This window comes from Bos indicus x Bos taurus, chromosome 6, assembly GCF_003369695.1.
Source record: "Bos indicus x Bos taurus breed Angus x Brahman F1 hybrid chromosome 6, Bos_hybrid_MaternalHap_v2.0, whole genome shotgun sequence".
Classification (NCBI taxonomy): domain Eukaryota; kingdom Metazoa; phylum Chordata; class Mammalia; order Artiodactyla; family Bovidae; genus Bos; species Bos indicus x Bos taurus.
In genome coordinates, this window is record NC_040081.1 from 60,175,202 (window position 1) to 60,199,978 (window position 24,777).

Below are 24,777 nucleotides of genomic sequence, written 5' to 3' on the forward strand. Positions count from 1 at the left end.
CATCGCCCTCGCTGGCCCCCTGCAGTGCCCTGGGCCTCAGGCCCTTGCTGCCCCCTCAGGTTCACTGCAGGTCCCAGCTCCTCTAGGACTTCTCCCCAGGATGCTATGGCTCACGTTGGTTTCTACCTCCTCAGGGTTCCTGCGGTCTTCAGCACTTGTACCAACCATCCACATCACTCTGGCCCATCTACACTGTGTGCTCTGAGAAGGCAAGAGCCACGCCACAAGCTTCTCAGGCCCGCCCCTCCTCCCCCCATCACCTACCCTCCAGGAAGCAATCCTAACACTTGCTGACAAAGATCATCACAGGGGAAAATCCAAGAGGACAATGTTTGAATTATTTTAAGTGTACTGTTAACATCTGAAAAGTGCAAGGAGTCACATAAAAATCCAAATGTACGTCTTCTCTCAAAATATGAGAAGATGACTGGAAGATCAGGCAACATTGGCCCTTGTTCCTGAATAGCTGAGTGGTAACTGTGCCCCCTTTTTCCCCGCTTATGCTCCAGTTCACTTGCTTACTTTTCTGCCAGGTCCTGGTAGGCAGGTGAGTTTCCAATCCCCATACCAGGCACTGGTTACCCTGAATTTTTAAAATATCAAGTTCTTTTGGGAACTGAATATTAACTGAAGGTAGTATCGGTTTTTCTCACTCATACAGTGACAAACTTGTTTAGACTTTTCTATATTTAAAAAAAAATTACATTAATTCTATACATACACCAATACATACACGTATGTACTTTATATTAACCTTCCAACAGATTACAATTTCTACACTCTGGTTCAAATACCTTCCACTATGGGGGGGAGGGTATAATTCTTGTGGTAACTAAGTGTAAGAGGGTCAGATGTCAATACAGAAGCTATATATAAAGAAAGGAAGACAAGGCAAAAATAAGTAATACTGATGAGCTATTTATCAAATCATTTTAGGGGAAAAAAGCTACTAAAATTATTGTGGAAACTAGAAAAATTTCCATGGTTTTATAGATTTTTAAAAATAAAAACGTCAAGGATAAGAGACTGAAATATGTACAGTTAAGGGATGTTACAATGGATTTGTTCTCCACACCACAACTGCCTACATGCTAAAGAAAAATTGTTATCTTTCTATTATTAAATTTCAGTATCTAAACTAAGACCACAGGAGGTAAAGTGAAAGTCACTTAGTCATGTCCAACTCTTTGTGACCCCATGGAATATACAGTCATGGGATTCTCCAGGCCAGAATACTAGAATGGGTAACCTTTCCCTTCTCCAGGGGATCTTCTGAACCCAGGGATCGAAGCCAGCTCTCCCGCATTGCAGGAGGATTCTTTACCAGCTGAGCCACAAGGGAAGCCTAAGAATACTGGAATGGGTAGCCTATCCCTTCTCCGGGGTAAGTCACACCATAAAGAAATGGATACAAAGGTTTCCAGAGCACCTTACCGACAGCAGAAGAGTCAGCAGTTACTGTTACTGGAAGAGTTTAGGGGAGTCACCTCCTTTGACCTATGACTCCTGTCTGGGGGATTTTAATTAAGAGGAAAGCAAGATCTAGACACAGAAGTCAGAAGTTACTTAAAAGGCACCCTGGCTTTATCTGTGCATCAGTCATTACTTCTAGTCCAAACAGGCAGGCCTTTCTTAGCAAACAGCTCTCCTGATTTAGCAATCAGATTTTGGAGACTTCCACGGCCACCTCCAGCCTTGTGGTCTGAAAAGCAAATACAATTCAGTCCAAAGCTCATATTTAAAGCAAACAAACTGAGCATAAGAGTACACTTTCAGACACACTTCAGCTCGATGGGATTCTTTGTCCTTCAAATCACATTTGGTAAATATCTTTCTCTTTTTTCATTCTCAGCTCAATGTTTTAACTAAAAAGCTTTCAAGGGAACATTTGCTGGCTTAGCATATACTTTACCACTCTGCCCATAAAAGTTACCTATCTCCTCTACATGTAAAGAGGCAAGAAAAAGGGGGAAATTTACAGTGTTTTAAAAACATTCAGTAAGGTTTTATAAACTGTATTAAAAAATATAATGAATGGTTATGGTCATGATCATACACTGCCCAGCTAGCTCTTTATTCTTGTTTAAAAGGAAAGAAAATGAATAAGTGAAAATGGCTAGAAAACTCAAATAATACAGAAAAGAAAGAAAAGTTTTTTGGTATAATAACAGTACATATTTTTCCACGGAGAACAAGACATAAGTACCATTAAAACATTTATACAAAAGGAAATGGTATTCACATGATTTGGAAAAGATTTTTTTCATTTTATATAGATAAATGCACATATGTATATATACAAGTGTATGTGTGTGTATATATATAAATGATATAATTCCAAATTGGCACACAATAGAGCTCCTTCATTCTTTACAAATAAGCTATGAGAGCAAAACCTGTACAAATATCTTGGCACAGAGTTAACAAAACCTATTTATGAAATTGCTGGTGATTTTAAATTTTGAAATATGTTACCAAATTGCCCTCCAGTGGCATCTACTTTATAAGATAATCCAAACAGCAGTCCCTTTTCTGCATATAATGTAAGTATTACAACTGACCTGCTTTGCCTCAAACCACATCACGGAACTGCCAATCAACCCATCACAGAACAAGTCACGCTCTTCCAGACAACACAGATTCTACAAACGAAACCAGCAGCATCATGGATCAAAGCTGGAGGCTGGCAATCACAGCTTCGAGAAGAGTGCCATGCAGCTGACCTTTTATTTTTTTCTCTATTCTTTGTCTAAGACACAACCGCAGGAACGGCTGGGTAGGGGCAGAGAGATTACCATCTCCTGGGGGTTTACCTTAGTGTACACGGGATGCTATGGTGAAACACCACAGACCGGGTGGCTTACAGACAACAGGAACGTATTCTTTCTCACAGTTCTGGAGGCTGGATGTCCAGCTCGAGGTGCCAGCACAGCCACCGTCTGGTGAGGGCCCTCTTCCTGATTCACTGCTGGAGTTCCCACGGTATTCTCAAATGGTAGAAGGAGCCAGGACGTCTCTGGAGCCTCTTTTATATGGCAGTAATCAGGGCTCCAGCCTCATGACTTAAGCACCTCCCAAAGCCACCACCTCCTCATACCATCATCTTTGGAGGTTAGGATTTTACCATGTGAATTTGGGGAGGGGACACATTTATCTGGACTTCCCCGGTGACTCAGTAGTAAAAGAATTCGTCTGCAATGCTAGAGACTCAGGTTCAAGTGCTGGGTCTGAAAGATCCCCTGGAGTAGGATATGGCAACCCACTCCAGTATTCTTGCCAGGGTAATTCCATGGACAGAGGCGCCTTGCAGGCTCAAGTCCATGGAGACAGGAGCAGTACTCAACTATGAATACTAGCAGATGGAAACACTAGAAGTCTGAAACCATCATAAAGTTGAACACCTTGATCCCTCCTCATGGTCAAATGCCACAGGGCCTCCATAAGACAGTGCCAAGAAGCTCGAAGCTCCCCAGACAAGAAGTGCAGAGTCAGGGTCAGGGATAGTTGGGGATAGTCAAGGGGTCCAGGATGACATTCTTCCTTCCTTCTAAGTAAGCTGCTTGGGAATGTCTGATTTCCTCAGCAACCAGATACCTCCAGGTAGCTGACAGCAGGTTGACTGAGCATGTGGCTAGGCCACATATCTTAGCTGTAAAATCATGGACAGACCTCCAAAGAGTTGTACATTTTTATTTCTGCCTCTGAGGGTCTGATTAGGTGTTTTCCTCAGGAAAAAAGCCTTGAAAAACCCCCATCCACTGACAACCTCCTACCTATTTATTTATCAAAAATAACAAAATGCCACTTCTCCAGATTAATCTACATCCATGTTAACCACTCTCTACTTGGAAATTCCAAAGCATCCTACTCATATAGTACTTTGGGCCTTTATTACCTCATTAGTTATAATAACGATGGAAGATATACAAAGAGAGACACAGAGTTTTGTACAGACCAACCACTTTGTAAGCTGTGCAAAGCTTTTTATTTATACAGGTATATCATGAAATTTGAGAAACAAGTTTAGATTCAAATTTAAATCAGTAGCTGGGAGACTTGGATAAAACCATTAGATCTCTCAGCTCCAGAGCATCTTCATCTGTAAAACAGGTAATACTGTCTCTCTCGTAGGATGCTTGTGAGGATTCTCCCCACTCCATCCAGTCCCACCAAGAGCCGAGAAAGTGCTTAAGTTCTCAGCACACTAGACAAGCTCAATAAAATGTTAGCTCTCCCACAAGGGCTTCTATTCTGGCTATCTCTCCCCTAGGATACTTCATTTTGTTCCCTCCAGCAACTATCAAAGTTGACTTTGTTAATACTGTTAACAAGTTCATTTGGAATTTAACTGAATTGCACTGAACCAAGTAAAATTAATTCAGCATCTCTTCGCACTCAAAAATGAATGCCTCCCTCAAGATCAGTGGTCATTTTTCATCCAACTTTAGAATCATCGAGGGCCTAAAGGCACGGTTGGCACTCCAGACTTTCTATTTCTGAGATTAGTCTCTGATAAAGCCACTAATTGTCTCTTACCTGCCCAGGCACTGCCACTGTACTTGAACCGGACACCAGAAAAGAGTCACAGCACTCACAAACTATTTACAACCTAAAGTCATCAAGAGAACCACCCTTAAGAAACCAAGCATGGACTAGTTACAAAGACTCTGGATTCTGTCCTCAAAAGGCCTCAGCAGCATGAAGAATGCAAGAAAAACTGTTGCCTTTAATTCTTAAAAAGAACACACTAGCAGACTATATAGAGCATTTCCTAATGAAAGCTAGACTGATGTTGATATTCGTTTTCAAAATAAATTACTGGCTTGGACACTGTCTATGCAAAAACATCCAACAGACTTATTTTTGCTTATAAGTGAAGATCAATTCTTTTTGAACAGTAATAATCAATTCAGAAACTTGAGAATTTCTAAGCAGTTACCATATCATGTATATAGGTCATATTCGGACAGTGTCATCAGATTAAATGTTTCCTTCATTATAGATCATTACGGGACTGAGAAACCACTGCTTGTTCTTACATCAGTAATTATACGAAAATAAACGACCACTGACTACATGTCACCGGAGTATGGTACCTTTAAAGGAAACCTAGTACCTTATTATAAAGACATGCAAAAAATAAAAAAATGCAACATTCCAAACTCTATTAACATGTACATTTACCATAAACATCCTCATTAAAGGTTTCACAGGAACGTGGTTTCTCCTAATGAAAGCCAGTTCCAGACATGCTCTTCATTCTTGCACCAGCCTCACCAAATGTGACCACACTGACCTGATTTTGGCTTTATCTGCAACCATATTATTATAAATAAGCAGGAACCTTCACAGATGTAATTGCACCACAACTCCAACTGCAGCAGCTCAGTCACTTCAACCCTCTAACTTCAGACTGCAGAAGGCTCCATTCAAACTAAAGCGCAGTTCAGAAGTTACCCTCACTCAGCCCTACTGTGTTTCAGTTCCCCAAGAAAAGCAAGACCAACAAGGCCACAGCCTCTTAGAATATTATACTACACTCCTCAGAGGGTCATTCATCATTCTGTGCATAGGTCACAAGGATTTTTTAAAAGGACACCAAAGAGAAAACACTGAAAGGAGTGACTCGGTTAAAAAATTCGTGATACCCATTTCCAGGTCCTAGAGAAATAAACAAAAGCTTACCTATTGTTTTTTCTCTTAAATGAAAATAAAAAGAGGAATTCCATGTTGCTCCGTGGATGTCCTCTTATGAAGTGAGCTTATCTACCAAAGGACTGCAAGGAAAGCAAAGGGGCCAGGTAACAAACACGTCAGCTCCACACAGGTGGAAACGAGAAGATTACAAAGAAAGAGCAGGAGGCAGATAAGCCATCCTGGAGAACTGAGCCCTCCGGAAAACGGGAGGCAGGGCTTGACCTACTAATGGAATTGCAGAAAACATGTTCTAAATCTAATCGTGATTTTAAAATCTGATTAAAGTCCAATAACAGATGTCTGCTTTTAGCTATATGACAGGGAGGAGAAATGTCTCTGAATCTCACCAACACAAAATTAATATTTTTTCACATTAAAAATAAAAGTCAAAATTGTAACTTTACTAGAAAACAAAATAAAATGGCCAACTAGAATCCAAACATCACAATAAAGCACTTTTTTCCTTTTCTGATCTTTATGCATTCCCAATTTTTACAAAGTCATAACTAAAGAAGAGATAAAAATTTGCAGCCCTTATGTTTCTAATATAATTAACGTCTTCACAGCAAGCAGTCCATTGAGAACCATACCAACAAAAGGCAAAAACAGCACACTTAAGGACAAAAGTGTACCTAGCACTTTATATTACAAAAAAGGTCCAATTTGCATAAAACGTAAAACCATACTATAATCCCCAAACCCAAGACATTTTAATTGACAGTTTTCATTTAGTAAAATACTCGTTTTATAAAATTTATCTTTCTTTGTGTAAAGACTCAATTTGTATAATCATTAATGAAAACACTTTAAATTCTTGAAATAATATACCAAAAATATAAATCCTTCAATCAGTAATCATTGGTAATGATTAAGACAGATGTAATCTTACCTGGTTCCTGAGAAACCTGTATGCAGGCCATTAAGCAACAGTTAGAACCAGACATAGAACAATGGACTGGTTCAAAATTGGGAAAGGAGTACATCAAGGCTGTATATTGTCACCCTGCTTATTTAACTTATATGCAGGGTACATGTTGCCAAATGCCCGGCTGGATGATTCATAAGCTGAAATCAAGAATGCCAGGAGAAATATCAACAACCTTGGATATACAGATGATACCACTCTAAAGGCAGAAAATGAAGAGGAACTAAAGAGCCTCTTGAAGGTGAAAGAAGAGAGTGAAAAAACTGAGTAAAAACTCAGCATTCAAAAAACTAAGATCATGGCATCCGGTCCCATCACTTCATGGTAAATAGATGGGGAAACAATGGAAATAGTGACCGGTTTTATATTCTTCAGTTCCAAAATCATTGTGGATGGTGTTGACTGCAGCCACGAAGTTAAAAGACACTTGCTTAAAAGCTATGACAGACCTAAACAGCGTATTTAAAAGCAGAGACATTACTTTGCCGACAGAGGTTCGTAGAGTCAAAGCTATGATTTTTCCAGTAGTCATGCACGGATGTGAGAGTCGGACCAAAAAAGAAGGCTGAGTGCCAAAGAATTGACGCTTTTGAATTGTGTTGGAGAAGACTCTTCCGAGTCCCCTGGACAGCAAGGAGATCAAAACAGTCAGTCCTAAAAGAAAGCAACCCTGAATATTCATTAGAAGGACTGATGCAGAAGCTTCAATACTCTGGCTACCTGATGTGAAGAGCTGACTCATTGGAAAAGACCCTGATGCTAGGAAAGATTGAGGGCAAGAGGAGAAAGAAGTGGCAGAAGATGAGATGCCTGGATGGCATCACTGACTCAACGGACATGAGTTTGAGCAAACTCTGGGAGATAGTGAAGGACAAGGAAGCCTGGCGTGCTGCAGCCCATGGGGTCCTAAAGAGCTGGACGTGACCTAGAGACTGAATAACAACAGGGCAAAGAGTAGGGAAACTCCACTTTCTGCTCAGCTTTTCTGAAACCTATAACGGCTTCCTCCAAACAAAGACTATTAATTTTTTTAAAGTCAAATAAGGTCAATTATAAAAAACACAAAGTAATAATCATAAAGCCCAACCTTGAGAAGAGGAAACAAATCAGTAAAGTTCATGATGCATTTAGAATTCTGCTTACACCAGAAAGCCAACTCATGCTTTTGGTGAGAAAAGCAGCTGTTCCCCTCTGGTGTTCAACTCTGGACAACTTCTTGAAAACCTCTCATTTGGCTGCTCCCGAAACAATTGTGTTTACAGTAAATACCAAGATTCTACTACTGGTGAAACTCTGAAATTATCTTCCTTATCGGCAATTAACTATAGGCTCTGGAAAGCCTCCCTTTCTTTCAGACTCAAAAAAGCAAGTAATTGAATTAAATATAGTTCTAAATATGTGCCTGTTCCTCCTCTGTGAAATAACAGCTCTCTCTGCTAGTCTCTTCCCAAGCCAGCAGAATAATAATTCCGCATCTCTTTGACTCCCACAGAATTTTGCTGCCTCTGGTGACACACTTTCACTCTGTGGGTCAGCTAGCCTAACGCTGATCTGATCTGGCCTATCACTGCAAGCCCCTGAGGACAGGGGCTGAGCCACGGTCACTTCATGCGAAGACTTCACACTGAAAGGTATGGCCAATCAGGATGTTTTGGGATATAAGTGATCAACCCCTAATTCAAACTACCTAGCTAACCTTCTGGCAGAGGGAAACTGGAGTTGCTGGCTTTGGGGCCTGCTGGGTCTGGGGCCACCCATGGTGGGTGTAAGGTGGGTATCTGTGTGCGTGTGTCTCCCTAGCGCCATTCCCCTTCTGCCATCAGCCTACTCGGATCTCCTGTACGTTGACTTCATCCTCAGAAAGCGTCTTCCTACATGGTATCAAAGAGGGTCACTAGCAGCTCCAGCTTAACAAACCCACAGACAGGAAAAAGCTCTCTGCAACAGTTCCATAATTCCATACCTCCACAACGGATCCTTGTGACCCTGACTAGCCAAGCTGATGTCACATGCCCAAGACAGAGGCAATGGAGTCATCGCCTCCTCTGACTACATGGGCTGAGAACAAAGCAAGGGTGACTGATGGCTCAGGGGAAATCCGGATGATTTATTGAAAGGAGGAAAGAGATGCTGGGTGGGCAAAGCCAACAGACACTCCCTGCTTCACAGACTCTGAAGACCGCTGACTCAGACCCTTCTGCTTATTACTTGTAATTCCCTTCTACTTATTAGGTGTAACCACTGAACACTGAATACAAAGTGTTTTCAGTGTCTGTCCCTGTATGACATTCTTTCTCAGAATGAATTCTTTCCCACCTTACTGCCACCTGTGAGGCGGGCTATGCAGTTTCCTTCCCCTGCTTCTCAGTGAGGCTATCTTGCATTTAGTTACATTCCTATTGTTTTCAGGACATTTCTTCTCCTTTGTCCTGGGTATCTCAACACCAAGTGCACACACTGTTGAAAACGAGTGTGTTGCTAGCTTTTGTTTGGAGAGAGATTTAAGAGTAGGCAAAAATTTGCCAAGCAAACCAAAGGAACACACACAGAAGTACCCCGCCTCCCTCAAAATGGGGCAGGTCTCCACAATCCACCCTTTCTGGTGTGGAAACACACATGAGGGAAAGTCTCTGAGAGTCTCAGGACAAGTCCAGGCTTTCTCCCCAAAATAAAGCCAAGATCAAGGAGTGATTACAGGTGACCTCTGGTCATGGTTTGTTGTACATTTGCTAACCTTAAGACCTTCCTCTCTTCTCTGAGAGAGAGAAGATGGGACAGAGGAGAGGGGAAAGGAAAACAAAGAAAGGAGGATAACTATACACCATATACAGAAGTTTGCCAGGCTATCTGCCATTTGTACAACAGCCAGGAATCCCTCAAATAACTGGGAATGATTATTTAGGGTTGTCTCAAAAACACTGCATGAAATAACAAAACCGCCTTCCCCATGTGATCCAATCCACTTTACCCAGCCTCTCTGATCTTATACCAACCTGATCTTGCTTAAGTTATCGTCTGTCTCAGGCTTTCACAGGAGCTTTCTTTTATGGATTTTCCATCCAGCAAACATTTCTGTTCCCCGGCTGGGCAGATCCAACCACAGCATGCTTGGCTACAGACGGCAGCAGCTCACCCACAGCAGCTCCAACCTGGAGGGGGGCGAAGGCCGGAATCCATTAGAGGAATTCACAGTCACAAACACGCTCTCTCTCAGAACTGTATGTCTGGCAGGAGAACTCCCAGCATCGTCCAAACGTTTAAAATCATTAATGAACAGAGACAACAGTTTATAAGGTCTCCTAAAGATACCTTACAAGTTTGGGCTATTCTGAGGGGGAGGATTGAAGTGTTTAATTATTACTAAAAAGGTTTGGCCAAATGCTTATGCTCTGTTTGTGGAAAATTTAAAAGCCAGATGTTTTAATTAACCACAGAAAACACAAGCTACAACTAAAATTTCATGAACACACTGATCTGCCCTGTGGAAAACCACAGGAATGTTCTGGCAAGGCTCGGACTGAATTCTTGGGACACAGAGGGCTGGGATCATTCCCCTTAGGAACCCGAACAGAAAATTAACTTGCTCAATATGTTTTAAAAAAGAAAAATGAAACCCAGATTTAATCTCAGTCAAATACAAAAGCATTTCAGGACTTCAAAGGGCACCACCGAAAGACACACAAGGGAAAGGTCACAAAAAATTCCAGTGTGGTATAGGATTTAGAATGTATTTTCAATGCAAAGTGAATAGTGTAGCAGAAAAGTTCACAGGCTAAATAACCCAAAGGAGAAACTAATCATCTTTCATTTCCTAATAGAGGAAAATGATGTATGAAAACCAATATTCAAGTGAATCATAAATATTATCAAATGTATAATATGTTCAGGCAAAAGGAATCACTTAACTATCCTGCTTCAGGCCAAACCTGCACCCTGGCCCACACTACCTACTATGCTCCAGCTTGAAGAATCAAGGCATCCAGAAAAACTGCTAAAATAACTTAGGCTCACTGAATTCAGAAACAGAAAAATGAGGGAATCTTATAAAAGCAATTAGTGAACAATTAAGAACAGATTAAAAAGTCTTTCTTAGTGATAGTACTAGTTATGACAGCATCAATACACATCAAATATTGATTCAAGAGAGAACGAAACACATGTTATTTTCAGATACTAGGTCCACAATTCTATTTCTGTAAGTCACAGACCCTGACACAAGTGTGCCAAGCATAATATTACATTAATCTCCATCTTCGTTTGAAACCTCTGTGGCAAAAATAATTTCAAAAGGAACACAGCAGGAAAAAAGCAAGATATCAAGGTATCTATCTGTGGTGTAATCCCAGTTTTGTTCTACAAATTGAGTGTATATAATCTAAAGATTTCAAAGCATGAACAATAATGGCTATTTCTGGATCATGGAATTAGACATATTTGTGTTTACATCTTAGTGTTTTTCCAAGTTTTATACAATTAATATGTATCATTTTTAGAATCAGAATATTTTTAAATAAGGTTTTTCTTACTAAACAGTATGGGAACACGAATCAGAAATGGAATACCAATATAATATATTAGCCTCATTTGTGGGCTTCCTTTTATCTGAAGACTAAGAGCTAAAATTAAAAAGACTTCATTTATCTGAACTCTGTAATTCTTCATTTAGAAGTTCAAAACCCAAGTGTCCAATAACACCCCCAGGGTTGAACAACTACTTTTCTAGGAACAAGAAATTTTTACTGATTTTGCAAACCTGTCACAAAGAAACAATAACATAGTTATTCCTCTCCCTTAACTAATGCATCTAAATTTCTCTATCACTAGCCACGCTATACAACTGTCACTTATTAAAAATGTCCTGATGTCACTTAAGATTTCACAGGAGCAGAGCCCTTGGTAAACACTGCCACACGCCATTTCTGATATTTCCAGCATCTCAGAAAACACAAAACACAATGGTGGAATCTCAAGGGAATGGCAACCCACTCCAGTATTCTTGCCTGGGGAATTCCACGGTCAAAGGAGCCCGGTGGGCTATAGTCCGTAGGGTCACGAAGAGTCGGACACAACTGAGCAACTAGCGCTTTCACTAACACTGGGGTACCTGGCGGTCCACCACTCTAAGAAGACAACGTCCTCAGTTTACAAATGAGGACACTGCGGCCCAGAGAGATCAAATGTCTCTTCCAAGGCCACACAGCTGGTGGGGCAGGGATAAGTCCAGATCACCAGCTCCACTGTGACCACCTGCTCTATCCACCACTACATCTCGGCACGTACTCCACCACAGGTTAAATTCATATTAGCAAAACGAGTAGAACAAGACAAGAAATGTATTCTGTCAAAAATGAAATGCATGCAGGGAAAGAAAAGCAGAGACTCAAAGCTGGGCTAAACTAGATGAGGCTCTGCCCATAACCCGCTCTGCCGGAGAAACAATGGCTACAGTGTGAGCAGGCAGCAGGTGCCTTGAACAGAAACCGCCTGTCATGCCAAAAGCTTTCTGGTCCTAGTACTTGTCCTGCTGATGACAGCACGGCTCCAGTGCTCGAAGCAGGACAAGAGGTTTTCAACAAGAGAAAACAACACTGGCACCTGTGAGCCACCTGTGGGTGAGACGAGGGACATATGCTCACCCCACTGTTGGCGGTAAATAATCTACTAAATGATCAGACATCAAGTCTGAGCCTCCTCCTTCCAAAAGTTTCAGGGAAGAGACACGATTGATTTCAAAAATTAAGAAACAGAGTGGGATCATTTTGTGAAGTACAGAAACAGCAAATCCTTATGTTGTGTACCTGGAACTAACAGTGTTGTGGGTCCATTATGCTTTAATAAAACATTGCTTGAAAAGAAAGGAAGGAAGGAAAGGAAAGAAGAGAGTCACCAATAACTAAAATAAAATAATCCTAACGCTTCATCTCTTATGCCAGATACAAGCGTGGGGGTAAGCAGGACTTTTCCTCACTTCCTCTAAGTGAAGTATACGAACAATGCTCCTCTTCACTTCTTTCTCAGCATTCACCTATAGCGTCCACACCACGCCAGTCAGAAACCTAGGAGTCCCACAGATGTGAAAGCCCGATGAGTAAGGGAGAGGAGAAGACAATGGCAGTGAGGAACTCAGAATCGCTCCCTGAAAAGCCTTCACTGAGCTCCCTCCCGTCACCCCGTGCCTACTGTGCAGCCGGACCACAAAGGCAGGAACTGTGAAGCCGCTAAAAAAGCGCTGCATCCAAGGACGATGTGAGCCTGCTTTGTAAGCGGCCGGGGCCAACACAATGGCCCCGTCCCGCCTCATCTCAGGAGTCAGGCGCCCGAAAAAACGCATATTTTTTCCACCCCAAACTGCTCCTTCCCCACTATCTATTTCCATGGCTGGACCCTGGAGGAAAGACAATATTGACAGTTTATTCATCCCCTTCCGTGCCTCTGCTCTGATGCTAAAGGTTAATGTCCACAGAGGGCAAAAGGAATCAGATTCTTGTTGCTATTTCACAATGAAATCAAAGCTTGGTAGTGAGTGTTGTTCTAGGAACTCTTGGAAAGTCATTTGTAAGGTAATGACAGTAAGTTTAAATTTAGCAGTCTGGTAGAATAAACTCTGGCCTGCTAATCAAATTTGGCACAGTCTTGCTGAAATCACAAAATTATCTTTCTCAATGACAAACTAAACATAAATTAGATCAGATTCATTGATTTTGAAATCCTTTCTTACTGGGAACCCTGACTGTGTGCTACCTGGTTCTTTATCTTCACCCAGTGTCTTTGGCAAAATGTGCCCCTAGATACTGCCACTATCTGAGAATCTTAAATGTATGGTCAGCACTTTTCCCCCGTTTTAATATCACAGGGAAAGTTTGTCCTTCCTGAGCCTGATTCCAGAAGTATTAGCCAAGCCAATTCAATACTTCTGAAATTTCTCTCTCAAAATGATCAGGAGTACCAGGCAAGAATATGTCAGAGAACATTACTTTCGTGGTGTGGGAAATTTTATTTTAAAAACTTAGATTGAGAGTATTGATAACTTCACATCTTAAAATATTTGGGAGAGGAGAGTATAAGTCATTTGAAATAATGAGGGCTGTGTTTTAAGTTACACATCACCAGCAACTGAAATCTATAAGCGAAACTGGCACCCAATGAAGTCTGTGGAGACATGACAATTTTAAAAAGGTTTCATACAGTAACGTCCCCTGTCATGCTCTCAAGAGGGTTGCAACATTTTGGAAGGGGAGGAATTGACGCTTTCTAATGTTCTAAAAACTATTCTTCGGAAGTAAACTTGGTTCAAAATTGGAAAAAAAGTACAAACGATAAGGCTGTATATCATCACCCTACTTATTTAACTTATATGAAGAGTACATCATGCAAAATGCCGGGCTGGATGAATCACAAGTTGGAATCAAGACTGCCAGGAGAAATATCAACAGCATCAAATATGCAGATGAAATGACTCTAATGGCAGAAAGTGAAGAGGAACTAAAGAGCCTGTTGATGAGGGTGAAAGAGAAGAGTGAAGGAGACGGCTTGAAACTCAGTATTCAAAAAACTAAGATCACAGCATCCAGTCGCATCACCAGATGGCAAATAGATGGGGAAAAAATGGAAGCAATGGCAGATTTTATTTTCTTGGGTTCCAAAGTCACTGAGGACAATGACTGCAGCCGTGAAATTAAAAGACGCTTGCTCCTTGGAAGAAAAGCTATGACCAACCTAGACAATGTATTAAAAGGCAGGAACATCGCTTTAATGACAAAGGTCCGTCTAGTGAAAGCTTTGATGTTTCCAGTGGTCATCTATGGATGTGACAGTTGGACTATAAAGAAAGCTGAGCACTGAAGAATTGATGCTTTTGAACTGTGGTGTTGGAGAAGACTCTTGAGAGCCTCCTGGACTGCAAGGAGATCCAACCAGTCCATCCTAAAGGAAATCAGTCCTGAATATTCATTGGAAGGACTGATGCTGAAGCTCCAATACTTTGGCCACCTGATGCAAAGAGCTGACTCACTGGAAAAGATTCTGATGCTGTGAAAGACTGAGGGCAGGAGGAGAAGGGGATGACAGAGGATGAGATGGTTGTATGGCATCATCAATTAATGGACATGAGTTTGAGGAAACTCTGGGAGATACTGAAGGATAGAGAGCCTGCTGTGCTGCAGTCCATGGGGTCACACAGAACTGGACACGACTTGGTGACTGAACAACAACAAAAGCTGTTCTGGGAAAAATAAGGGATGAAAAAATCAACAGATGTAGAGGTTGTGGTCCCAGCTCTGCTTCTTATGACCTGAGGCTTTCTGGGATAACTAACATACACTCTTTACCTTTTGTTTTATCATCTGTAATACTGGGATGAGACTACTGGCCAGTTTCATGGGACTCTCAAACAATGAAACCCAATACGAAGGCATTACATAAGTTTTTAAAGCACTGTGTATTCATTCAACATATATTTACTAAGAAACTACAAAGCTGCCAGATACAGCACTGTGGATTCAACCACAAACAAGAGACGCAGCCCATTCCTGCAAAGACTTGGTGATGGGATGCAGTAAAATCTGTAAGAAGCACAGGGAGTTATGGGACCTGCAGGCGGCTTCCAATCCGAATATCAGAAAAACATGACATATTGTTACCTTCACAAGCTCTTGAGGAAGTTTTGCAAGAGCTTGTAAAGGTAGCAGCAGATGCAGTTTTTGGTTCGGGTTAATTGTTAGCTCATTCTTAGTACATTTTTACTGAACACTCACAGCATGCCAGGCACTATTCTAGATACTGGAGATCTAGCACTGAACAAAATTTCTGCCCTAATTTAGCTGATATTCCTCATCCACATGAAATGTAATAAACAGGAACTAAACATAGTTCAGCAGCAAGGATGCTTCTGCTGCAATATAATGGTTTCTTTCTCCACCAAAATAAGCACACACGAAAGTTAAAAGGAATATTCTAATTGATCTAAATACAGTAAACATTTTATATATTAAATCTCCAGGCTACATTTTACAATATGCCAAACAACTGCCACCATATGAAAGGCACTCTTGGGTCTGAGGGTTTACGATTTGTGTCTTTTGGCATGGAGAACACTCTCCATATCTCCCCCCACCCTCACTCAAGGAAAATGAACATATGCTGGAATCCATCCAAACACAACCTCAGTTTTAACAAGGGGAATATCAGTTATTTTAGAATCATTTCCTGTAGTCATTTCTGTAAAGGATAAAAAAAATTGAATTCTATTTTTTTTTAGAAACTAAACTGAACATGCCAAACGTCTGCCTTCACAAAGTTTCCTTTAAAAATCTATTTAAGGGGAGGGGAGGGCATGAGAACTAGGCTGTCCAGAAGGTAGTTAACCCAAAAGTCTAAAAATTCAATACAGGATGGAGGTGTGGGGGATGAGGAAAGGAGGAAAAAGAGAAAGGAAAGGAAGACACAGGAGTGAAAAGTTACACAATGATCTCTAGGATTAAAACCTGAAGAGTTCACAGGCTCAACAAATACCAACGGCCAGTGTTCAAAATACTGTATAGCAAAGAAGAGGTTAAAAAAAAAAAAAAAAAAAAGACCAAAATGCTACTCAGCCCAAGAGCAAGGGTTCCTAAATTTGGGGGTTCCTACCAAAAAACACAAAGTCCAAAGCCCAGGTGTGCAGATGATGTACTAGGTCTGTGGACGTGTCCACGGATCTTCACTTTTCTAACTGGACCCAAACGATACTGATTCACAACGGTCCCATGGCTGGGAACCACTGACTTACTGTATTTCTGTACTGAAAAAAGTTCTGGAACGTTTTTATTATAATAACAGATAATTCTTTTGCTAAGTGCTTTCCACTATTCTTTCATCCTGAAGTAGGAACTATTACTATGCCTATCTTTTTAAATGGGGAAATTTGAGGCATGAAGAGGTCAAATGACTTAACTAATGTTACACAGCTTTTAAATCAAGAACCTGGGATTTTTGGCCAAGTCCTATCTGCCCTGTATTTTCTTAGCACTCTGATCTGGTGAACTTTAGCAAGCTAAATCTGCTTGCCACTCTCTAGTCTAAGGTTGTCATATAACTAATCATCTTAATAATATACTATAGGCATTCGGAGAAGGCAATGGCACCCCACTCCAGTACTCTTGCCTGGAAAATCCCATGGATGGAGAAGCCTGGTAGGCTGCAGTCCATGGGGTGGCTAAGAGTCGGATACGACTGAGCAACTTCACTTTCACTTTTCACTTTCATGCATTGGAGAAGGAAATGGCAACACACTCCAGTGTTCTTGCCTGGAGAATCCCAGGGACGGAGGAGCCTGGTTGGCTGCCATCTATGGGGTCGCCCAGAGTCGGACACGACTGAAGCGACTTAGCAGCAGCAGCATAGGCATTAATACAGAACTTAAATCCCCAAATTCAGTAATAAACTGTATAATCTTAGAGAGTGCTAGGAAAAACATACATAAAGCATGGTCTATTCAGAGCAGTAGGGAGGTACCTGGCCAGGTCTGTAGTTACTTTAATTACCTTCCATCCCATCTTAAAATCAGTAGAAGAATGCTTATGATCTTAGGGAAAATATGCTCCTTCACCAACATTAGACTTTTTCCTAGAAAAAAGCTGGACACAGCAAAGTCGGGCTCATTAGGAATTACTGCCAAGAGTTTCACACCTTCTCAACAGTTTCATGCTTTTTTTGGTGATGTGCCAGCTATTTGTCCTTTGAGGCCCAGCCCAAATATTACCTCCTTCATAAAGCCTTCTCAGATGCTCTGGTAGAAATAACAACATTGAAAATTTGCAATGGGGAGGGAGGAGGGTTCAGGATGGGGAACACATGTATACTTGTGGCAGATTCACTTCGATATTTGGCAAAACCAATACAATATTGTAAAGTCTAAAAATAAAATAAAATTTAAAAAAAAAGAAAAAGAAAATTTGCGCTCTTCAATGCTTCTCCTATCGCATAGGACAGGCTGATGTTTATCAAGGAATACATATGCCTTATCTCACCTAGAGCTAGACATCCTGGAATGTGAAGTCAAGTGGGCCTTAGAAAGCATCACTACGAACAAAGCTAGTGGAGGTGATGGAATTACAGTTAAGCTATTTCAAATTCTGAAAGATGATGCTGTGAAAGTGCTGCACTCAATATGCCAGCACATTTGGAAAACTCAGCAGTGCTCAGAGGACTGGAAAAGGTCAGTTTTCATTCCAATACCAAAGAAATGCAACGCCAAAGAATGTTCAAACTACCACACAATTGCACTCATCTCACATGCTAGTAAAGTAATGCTCAAAATTCTCCAAGCCAGGCTTCAGCAATACGTGAACCATAAATTTCCAGATGTTCAAGCTGGTTTTAGAAAAGGCAGAGGAACCAGAGATCAAATTGCCAACATCCGCTGGATCATCAAAAAGCAAGAGTTCCAAAAAAACATATTTCTGCTTTATTGACTATGCCAAAGCCTTTGCTGTGTGGATCACAATAAACTGTGGAAAATTCTGGAAGAAATGGGAATACCAGACCACCTGACCTGCCTCTTGAGAAACATATATGCAGGTCAGGAAGCAACAGTTAGAACTGGACATGGAACAACAGACTGGTTCCAAATAGGAAAAGGAGTACGTCAAGGTTGTATATTGTCACCCTGCTTGTTTAACTTCTATACAGAGTACATCATGAGAAATGCTGGGCTGGAAGAAGCACAAGCTGGAATCAAGATGGCCGGGAGAAATATCAATAACCTCAGATATGCAGATGATACCACCCTTATGGCAGAAAGTGAAGAGGAACTCAAAAGCCTCTTGATGAAGATGAAAGAGGAGAGTGAAAAAGTTGGCTTAAAGCTCAACATTCAGAAAATGAAGATCATGGCATCCCGTCCCATCACCTCATGGCAAATAGATGGGGAAACAGTGGAAACAGTGTCAGATTTTATTTTTGTGGGCTCCAAAATCACTGCAGATGGTGACTGCAGCCATGAAATTAAAAGACGCTTACTCCTTGGAAGGAAAGTTTTGACCAACTTAGACAGCATATTAAAAAGCAGACATATTACTTTGCCAACAAAGGTCTGTATAGTCAAGGCTATGGTTTTTCCTGTGGTCATGTAGGGATGTGAGAGTTGGACTGTGAAGAAAGCTGAGCACCGAAGAATTGATGCTTTTGAACTGTGGTGTTGGAGAAGACTCTTGAGAGTCCCTTGGACTGCAAGGAGATCCAACCAGTCCATCCTAAAGGAGATTAGTCCTGGGTGTTCATTGGAAGGACTGATGTTGAAGCTGAAACTCCAGTACTTTGGCCACCTCATGCAAAGAGTTGACTTATTGGAAAAGACCCTGATGCTGGGAGGGATTGGGGGCAGGAGGAGAAGGGGACGACAGAGGATGAGATGGCTGGATGGCATCACCGACTCAATGGACATGAGTTTGAGTAAACTCCGGGAGTTGGTGATGGACAGGGAGGCCTGGCATGCTGTGATTCGTGGGGTCACAAAGAGTCAGACACGACTGAGTGAACTGAACTGAACTGATGCCTTATCTTAACAGAGTCCTCGCAGCATCTCACCCCTTCACCCTTTGTTCTCAGGTGGCCTGAGCTCTTTCTGGTTCTTCTCCATCTTTCCTAATGTTCTTTCTTGGGCTCCTTTGTATATGACCACTAGAATATTTAAAATGGTGTTCACAAAGGCTTCATCCTGACTCTCCTCACAACTTCACACAAACTTTCTGGGTGACTTCAACCATGTTGCCAAGTCCAGCTACCTGGATAGTCTGATGACTCTCATTCACCCATTCAATAAAATCATCCATTCATTCGTCAAACATTTATTGAGACATACTCTATGCCAAGTATGCACCAGGGGTTCTTTCCAGGTCAGACCTCTCACTTGACTATTCTCTGTCCAACCCACTAGGATCACAACTCCTGATTCATTTTATGTTCTTGCTCCCTATTGCATCCATTCTAAGAGTCACATTTCTTCCGGTTTCACGGAGGTAACAGTGATACGTGTCTTACAGAACAGGCACATTTCTTCCAATTTCACACAGGTAATAGTGATATGTATCTTACCAAAAATGGCATTTAAACACCTTTGGCAGTATTTTCTTACATCTTATACACATACCAAAACAGTGGCTCTTATAAACAGTGGCATCTTAAAGTCTATGAACCCCAGAGACTATCTTAGTATATTTCCCTCCCATTATTCTACAACAGTGCTGTCCAAGAGAACTTTCTTTGATGATGGAAATGTGCCATATTTGTGTTGTCCAATATAGTAGTCATTATCCACATGTGCGTTGAAATGTGACTAGTATGACCAAGGCATTGAATTTTTATTTTTATATGTTTACCAATTTCCTTATCATTCCTTTTTGCATCTCAGACTTTCCTTCTAGAATCACTTTCTTCTTCATGAAGTACATCCTTTAAGTTTCTTAGTAAAATCTGCCACAGTAAGTTTTAATTTTTTTGCAAAGTATATTTTGCCTTTTTCTTGAATGACAGTTTTGCTGATATACAATCAATAGTATTTTCTTTCAGCATTCTGAAAATATTTTTCCAGCATCCATACTGCTGTTGAGAAGTCAGTTGTCAGTATATTATTCCCTTGATAAACAATCTATTTTTCCTATCTGGGTATTCTTAAGATCACCTTCCTTATTTTGGTATATTTAAGTTCCTTATGTCTAGATATGAATTTCTACTTATTTATCCTTATTGGCCTATGCTGTGTTTCCCTTTATTGGTCCAGAAATTACTTGGATTTAAGGAACACTGGTCATTTATGTACTTCATGAACTCTCTCTGGAAATTATTTGTACCCTAGATTTTCAAATATTACTTCCTTCTATTTTGTCCATTATCTCTCTGCAATTCTGAACAGATCTCATCATGGCTTTTATATCCTTCAACTACACCTTAATGTTTTTCTTCTTATTTCTAAGTTACATTCTGGTTAATATCTTCACATCTTTTTTTCTAGTTCATTAATTGCTTCTCTAGTTGTTCATAGTCTAGTTTATTGAGTTTTTAACAGTTATAATTTTTTCCCTCACATTTTGTTCTTATTTCTTTTTTCTCAAATCTGCCTGGTCAAAATTTTTTCAACAAAAACAGAACACCTACATTTATATTGCTCTTCGTGCACACTCCTCTCCACAACCACATTGAGATATAATTGACAAACATTGTATTAATTTAAGGTATACAACAATATTTGATACATGTATATATTGCAAAATGACCACCATAATCAGTTTCATTAACATCAGTTACCTCACATTGTCACAGATTTTTTTCTCACGCTGAGAACTTTGAAGATGTACTTTCATAGCAACTTTCAAATATACGATACATTTTGGTTAATTATACTCACCATGCTGTACATTATCTACCTAGAACTTATTTTGTTTGTAATTGGAAATTTGTATCTTAACCATCTTCACCGACTTCCTGCATCCCTGACCTCTGGCAACTAATTGGTTTCTAAGAGTTTGGCGTTTGTTTTGTTTCTTTTTTTAGATTCCACATATAAGTGAGCTCTTTCTCTGACTTATTCCCTTGGCATAATGTCTTCATGTTGTTGTAAATGGAAGAATTTCCTTCCTTTTTATGGCTGAATAATATGCCTGATCATTTTTTTTTAATTGAAGTATCATTAATTTACAATATTGTGCTAGTTTCTGATATACAGCAAAGTGATTTAGTTATAATTATTGACTATGCCAAAGCCTTTGCCTGTGTGGATCACAATAAACTGTGGAAAATTCTGAAAGAAATGGGAATACAGACCACCTGACCTGCCTCTTGAGAAACCTATATGCAGGTCAGGAAGCAACAGTTAGAACTGGACATGGAACAACAGACTGGTTCTAAATAGGAAAAGGAGTACGTCAAGGCTGTATATTGTCACCCTGCTTATTTAACTTATATGCATCATGAGAAATGCTGGAATGGAAGAAGCACAAGCTGGAATCAAGATTGCAGGGAGAAATATCAATAACCTCAGATATGCAGATGACACCACCCTTATGGCAGAAAGTGAAGAGGAACTTAAAAAGCCTGTTGATGAAAGTGCAAGTGGAGAGTGAAAAAGTTGGCTTAAAGCTCAACATTCAGAAGACGAAGATCATAGCATCTGGTCCCATCACTTCATGGCAAATAGATGGGGAAACAGTGGAAACAGTGTCAGACTTTATTTTTGGGGGCTCCAAAATCACTGCAGATGGTGACTGCAGCCATGAAATTAAAAGATGCTTACTCCTTGGAAGAAAACTTATGACCAACCTAGATAGCATATTGAAAAGCAGAGACGTTACTTTGCCAACAAAGGTCCGTCTAGTCAAGGCTATGGCTTTTCCAGTGGTCATGTATGGATGTGAGAGTTGGACTATAAGGAAAGCTGAGCGCCGAAGAATTGATGGTTTTGAACTGTGGTGTTGGAGAAGACTCTTGAGAGTCCCTCGGACTGCAAGGAGATCCAACCAGTCCATTCTGAGGGAGATCAGCCCTGGGATTTCTTTGGAAATCCCAAAGAATTCCTTTCTTTGGAAGGAATGATGCTAAAGCTGAAACTCCAGTACTTTGGCCACCTCGTGCAAAGACTCTGATGCTGGGAGGGATTGGGGGCAGGAGGAAAAGGGAATGACAGAGGATGAGATGGCTGGATGGCATCACTGATTTGATGGACCTGAGTCTGAGTGAACTCCGGGAGTTGGTGATGGACAGGGAGGCCTGGTGTGCTGCGATTCATGGGGTCACAAAGAGTCAGACACAACTAAGCGACTGAACTGAACTGATAAACATATATTCTGTTTTTCAGTTCTTTTCCATGATTGTTTATACATGATGCTGAATATAGTCAGCTGTGTTATATGGTAAACCCTTGTTGTTTATTTTACATATAGCATGTGCACTTCATTCTCCCATTTATCCTGCTCCCAACTCCTCACTCCTCCCCACCTAGTCAATTTTTATCTCACGCTCTTTTCATTTATTTGTAATTGTATTTTATTCCTTAAAGTATTTCAAAATCGTTATTTTATATTCTGTATCAGATAATTTTAATATCTCAAGTCTTCAGGGAAAAGTCTATTCTTTATTTGTTTCTGATGACTCTGGCCCCGGTGGTTTGTTTTCTAGAAGAGTTAGCTGTCTTTGATCCTGAACTCTTATTTGGTTGATACTGGTCAGGACAATCCTAAGGTCTAAAGTAGGGATGTCTTCCTCCAGAAAGATTTTTGTTTGGTTCTGCCAAAAGCCCAAAGGCACTATCTACCTGGGCCACTTTAGATTCTTTTACAGGTCCTAGTGGGATACAGGCTCTTCTAACACTGCCACTCACCCAAGGCTTAGTCTTCAACCCCGATGGCGAAGGCAACCGCCTTTTCTGTTTGCCTACACAGAAAGCTCCCAGCTTGGGTTTTACCTTACTAACTGGTGGTTGGCTGAGACTCTGGAGTTGTCTTAGTTCCCATGATCCCAAAAGTACATAAAAAATGTTTTATCAAGATTACAAGGCTTTAGTCGGGAAACGTGATTGATTTCTAGCTACACTGCTAGAAACCTAAGCCTCAAACTGATCATCTTCTCTCAAAGCCTACTTTTCCTTCGTTTCCACATTTTGCTGAATGACATCATTCACTCTCGCGCAGATCTGAAAGTCAGTATAGCAGGGACCAGTGACCCCAGTCTTTCCTCCACCAGCCCAATAAAACGAGGCACCAAGTCCCAACTTCTGGCTTGATCAAAAGTGGGTCTGTCTGCCTTTATGTTTCTAATCATCATAGCACCTAGTAGTATATATTTAATCATGAAGGACAAGGAAGCAAATTAAATGAAGCTAAATTAAAACCAAAACCATATATTCCATCCAAATAAAGGTGCTTTATTATGAGGGAAGGTCTGAATTCAGGGAAGTGGAAGGAGAAATGAACTAGGACTTTGGCTGACAGCACCATGATCATATTACCAATGAAAGGTTTAATGTTAGTCCAAAAACTTATCTGTCATGATAAATTAATGTTAATTTGAGTGTTATTGATTTTGCTTAAATTAATAAATCTGTCATTGTTTTACAGTTACATAAGAGCTGGAAGCATAAGGAGTTTATACCTAGTTTTATGTTCAGGCATATTTAAGCTACTTCATAATAAAAATATTTATGTCAGTACTGGGAGTTTGTGAGTAATTTTTTTTCTTTTAAATGAAGAGGTCCATAAATTACGAGATTTAAGGAACACTGGTCTTTATATACTTTGCCACTTTTGATATATTCATCATTCTCTGCATTAATGAATAGAGAAGTGGAATACAACAGCACGAGCAAGAGACCATTTACTAAACTACAGTTTCTTCCCCTAAGTCTCCAGCTGTTTGAAACGGCTCAATACTGATGAATCTTTTAAGGCAGCACGCTTTGTTTCTTTCCTCCAACAGTAGTGGTTTCTAACAGGTAAGAAATATGCTTCTAACATGCAAACACACTGCTCAGTCCACTTCCTACCTCCACCCATTTTACACCGGACTGTATAAAATGGCACAAACATACCTGGCAGCAGTATAATAAATGTACCAACTGCAACGTGTCAAACAAAGGCTAGTCCTTGCCTTAGGGAAGTCCCTTTCCTGGTTGGGTTTCAATAACCAGGAATTGGGCTGAGTACAGCACTGTTGTTCTGAATGAGTACAAGAAACTCCTGATCACTTCTTTTTAACTTCTGTATTCTTTATGGATTGATGGACTGTAGTTCCTTTGATCTCTAAATATTTCATTTTAAAAGTCCCCCTACTGAGAAAAAAACTCCCTCTCCCCAACATACTGGCGCATGTGTCAACATCGTATTTCTCTTCTCACAGAGCTTGACTCAGTCAGAACAAGGTCATAGCAGTGCGTTACTGGACAGAGGAGCACACTGGAGTCCAGAATGGCGAAAGGCTTAGCCAGGGACACACGGCTGATGTGCAGCGATCAGAACCTGGTTTTACCCAGTCTTGCCACCAAGATCCATGTCTGTGCATCTGTCATCTGCTTCATTTTAAATTGTAAGTAGTTTGAACTAGAACTTCACATTGATGCCTCTGGTCAACATTAAACTTTTTTTTAAGTCAAGTAATTTGATATTTTACTAGCAATAATTCAAGGATATTCA

At 40.6% G+C, this 24,777-nt stretch overlaps 1 protein-coding gene across 17 annotated transcripts in view; it reads right to left on the minus strand.

The window, feature by feature from the left end:
* APBB2 (amyloid beta precursor protein binding family B member 2) overlaps positions 1-24,777 on the minus strand; it is a 384,146-nt gene that overhangs the window by 295,001 nt on the left and 64,368 nt on the right. For all 17 annotated transcript variants that reach the window (XM_027544336.1, XM_027544347.1, XM_027544349.1 and 14 more), the window contains exon 2: positions 9,616-9,771. The gene's annotated coding sequence lies outside the window, so the exon portion shown is untranslated. The remainder of the gene's footprint in view (positions 1-9,615; positions 9,772-24,777) is intronic.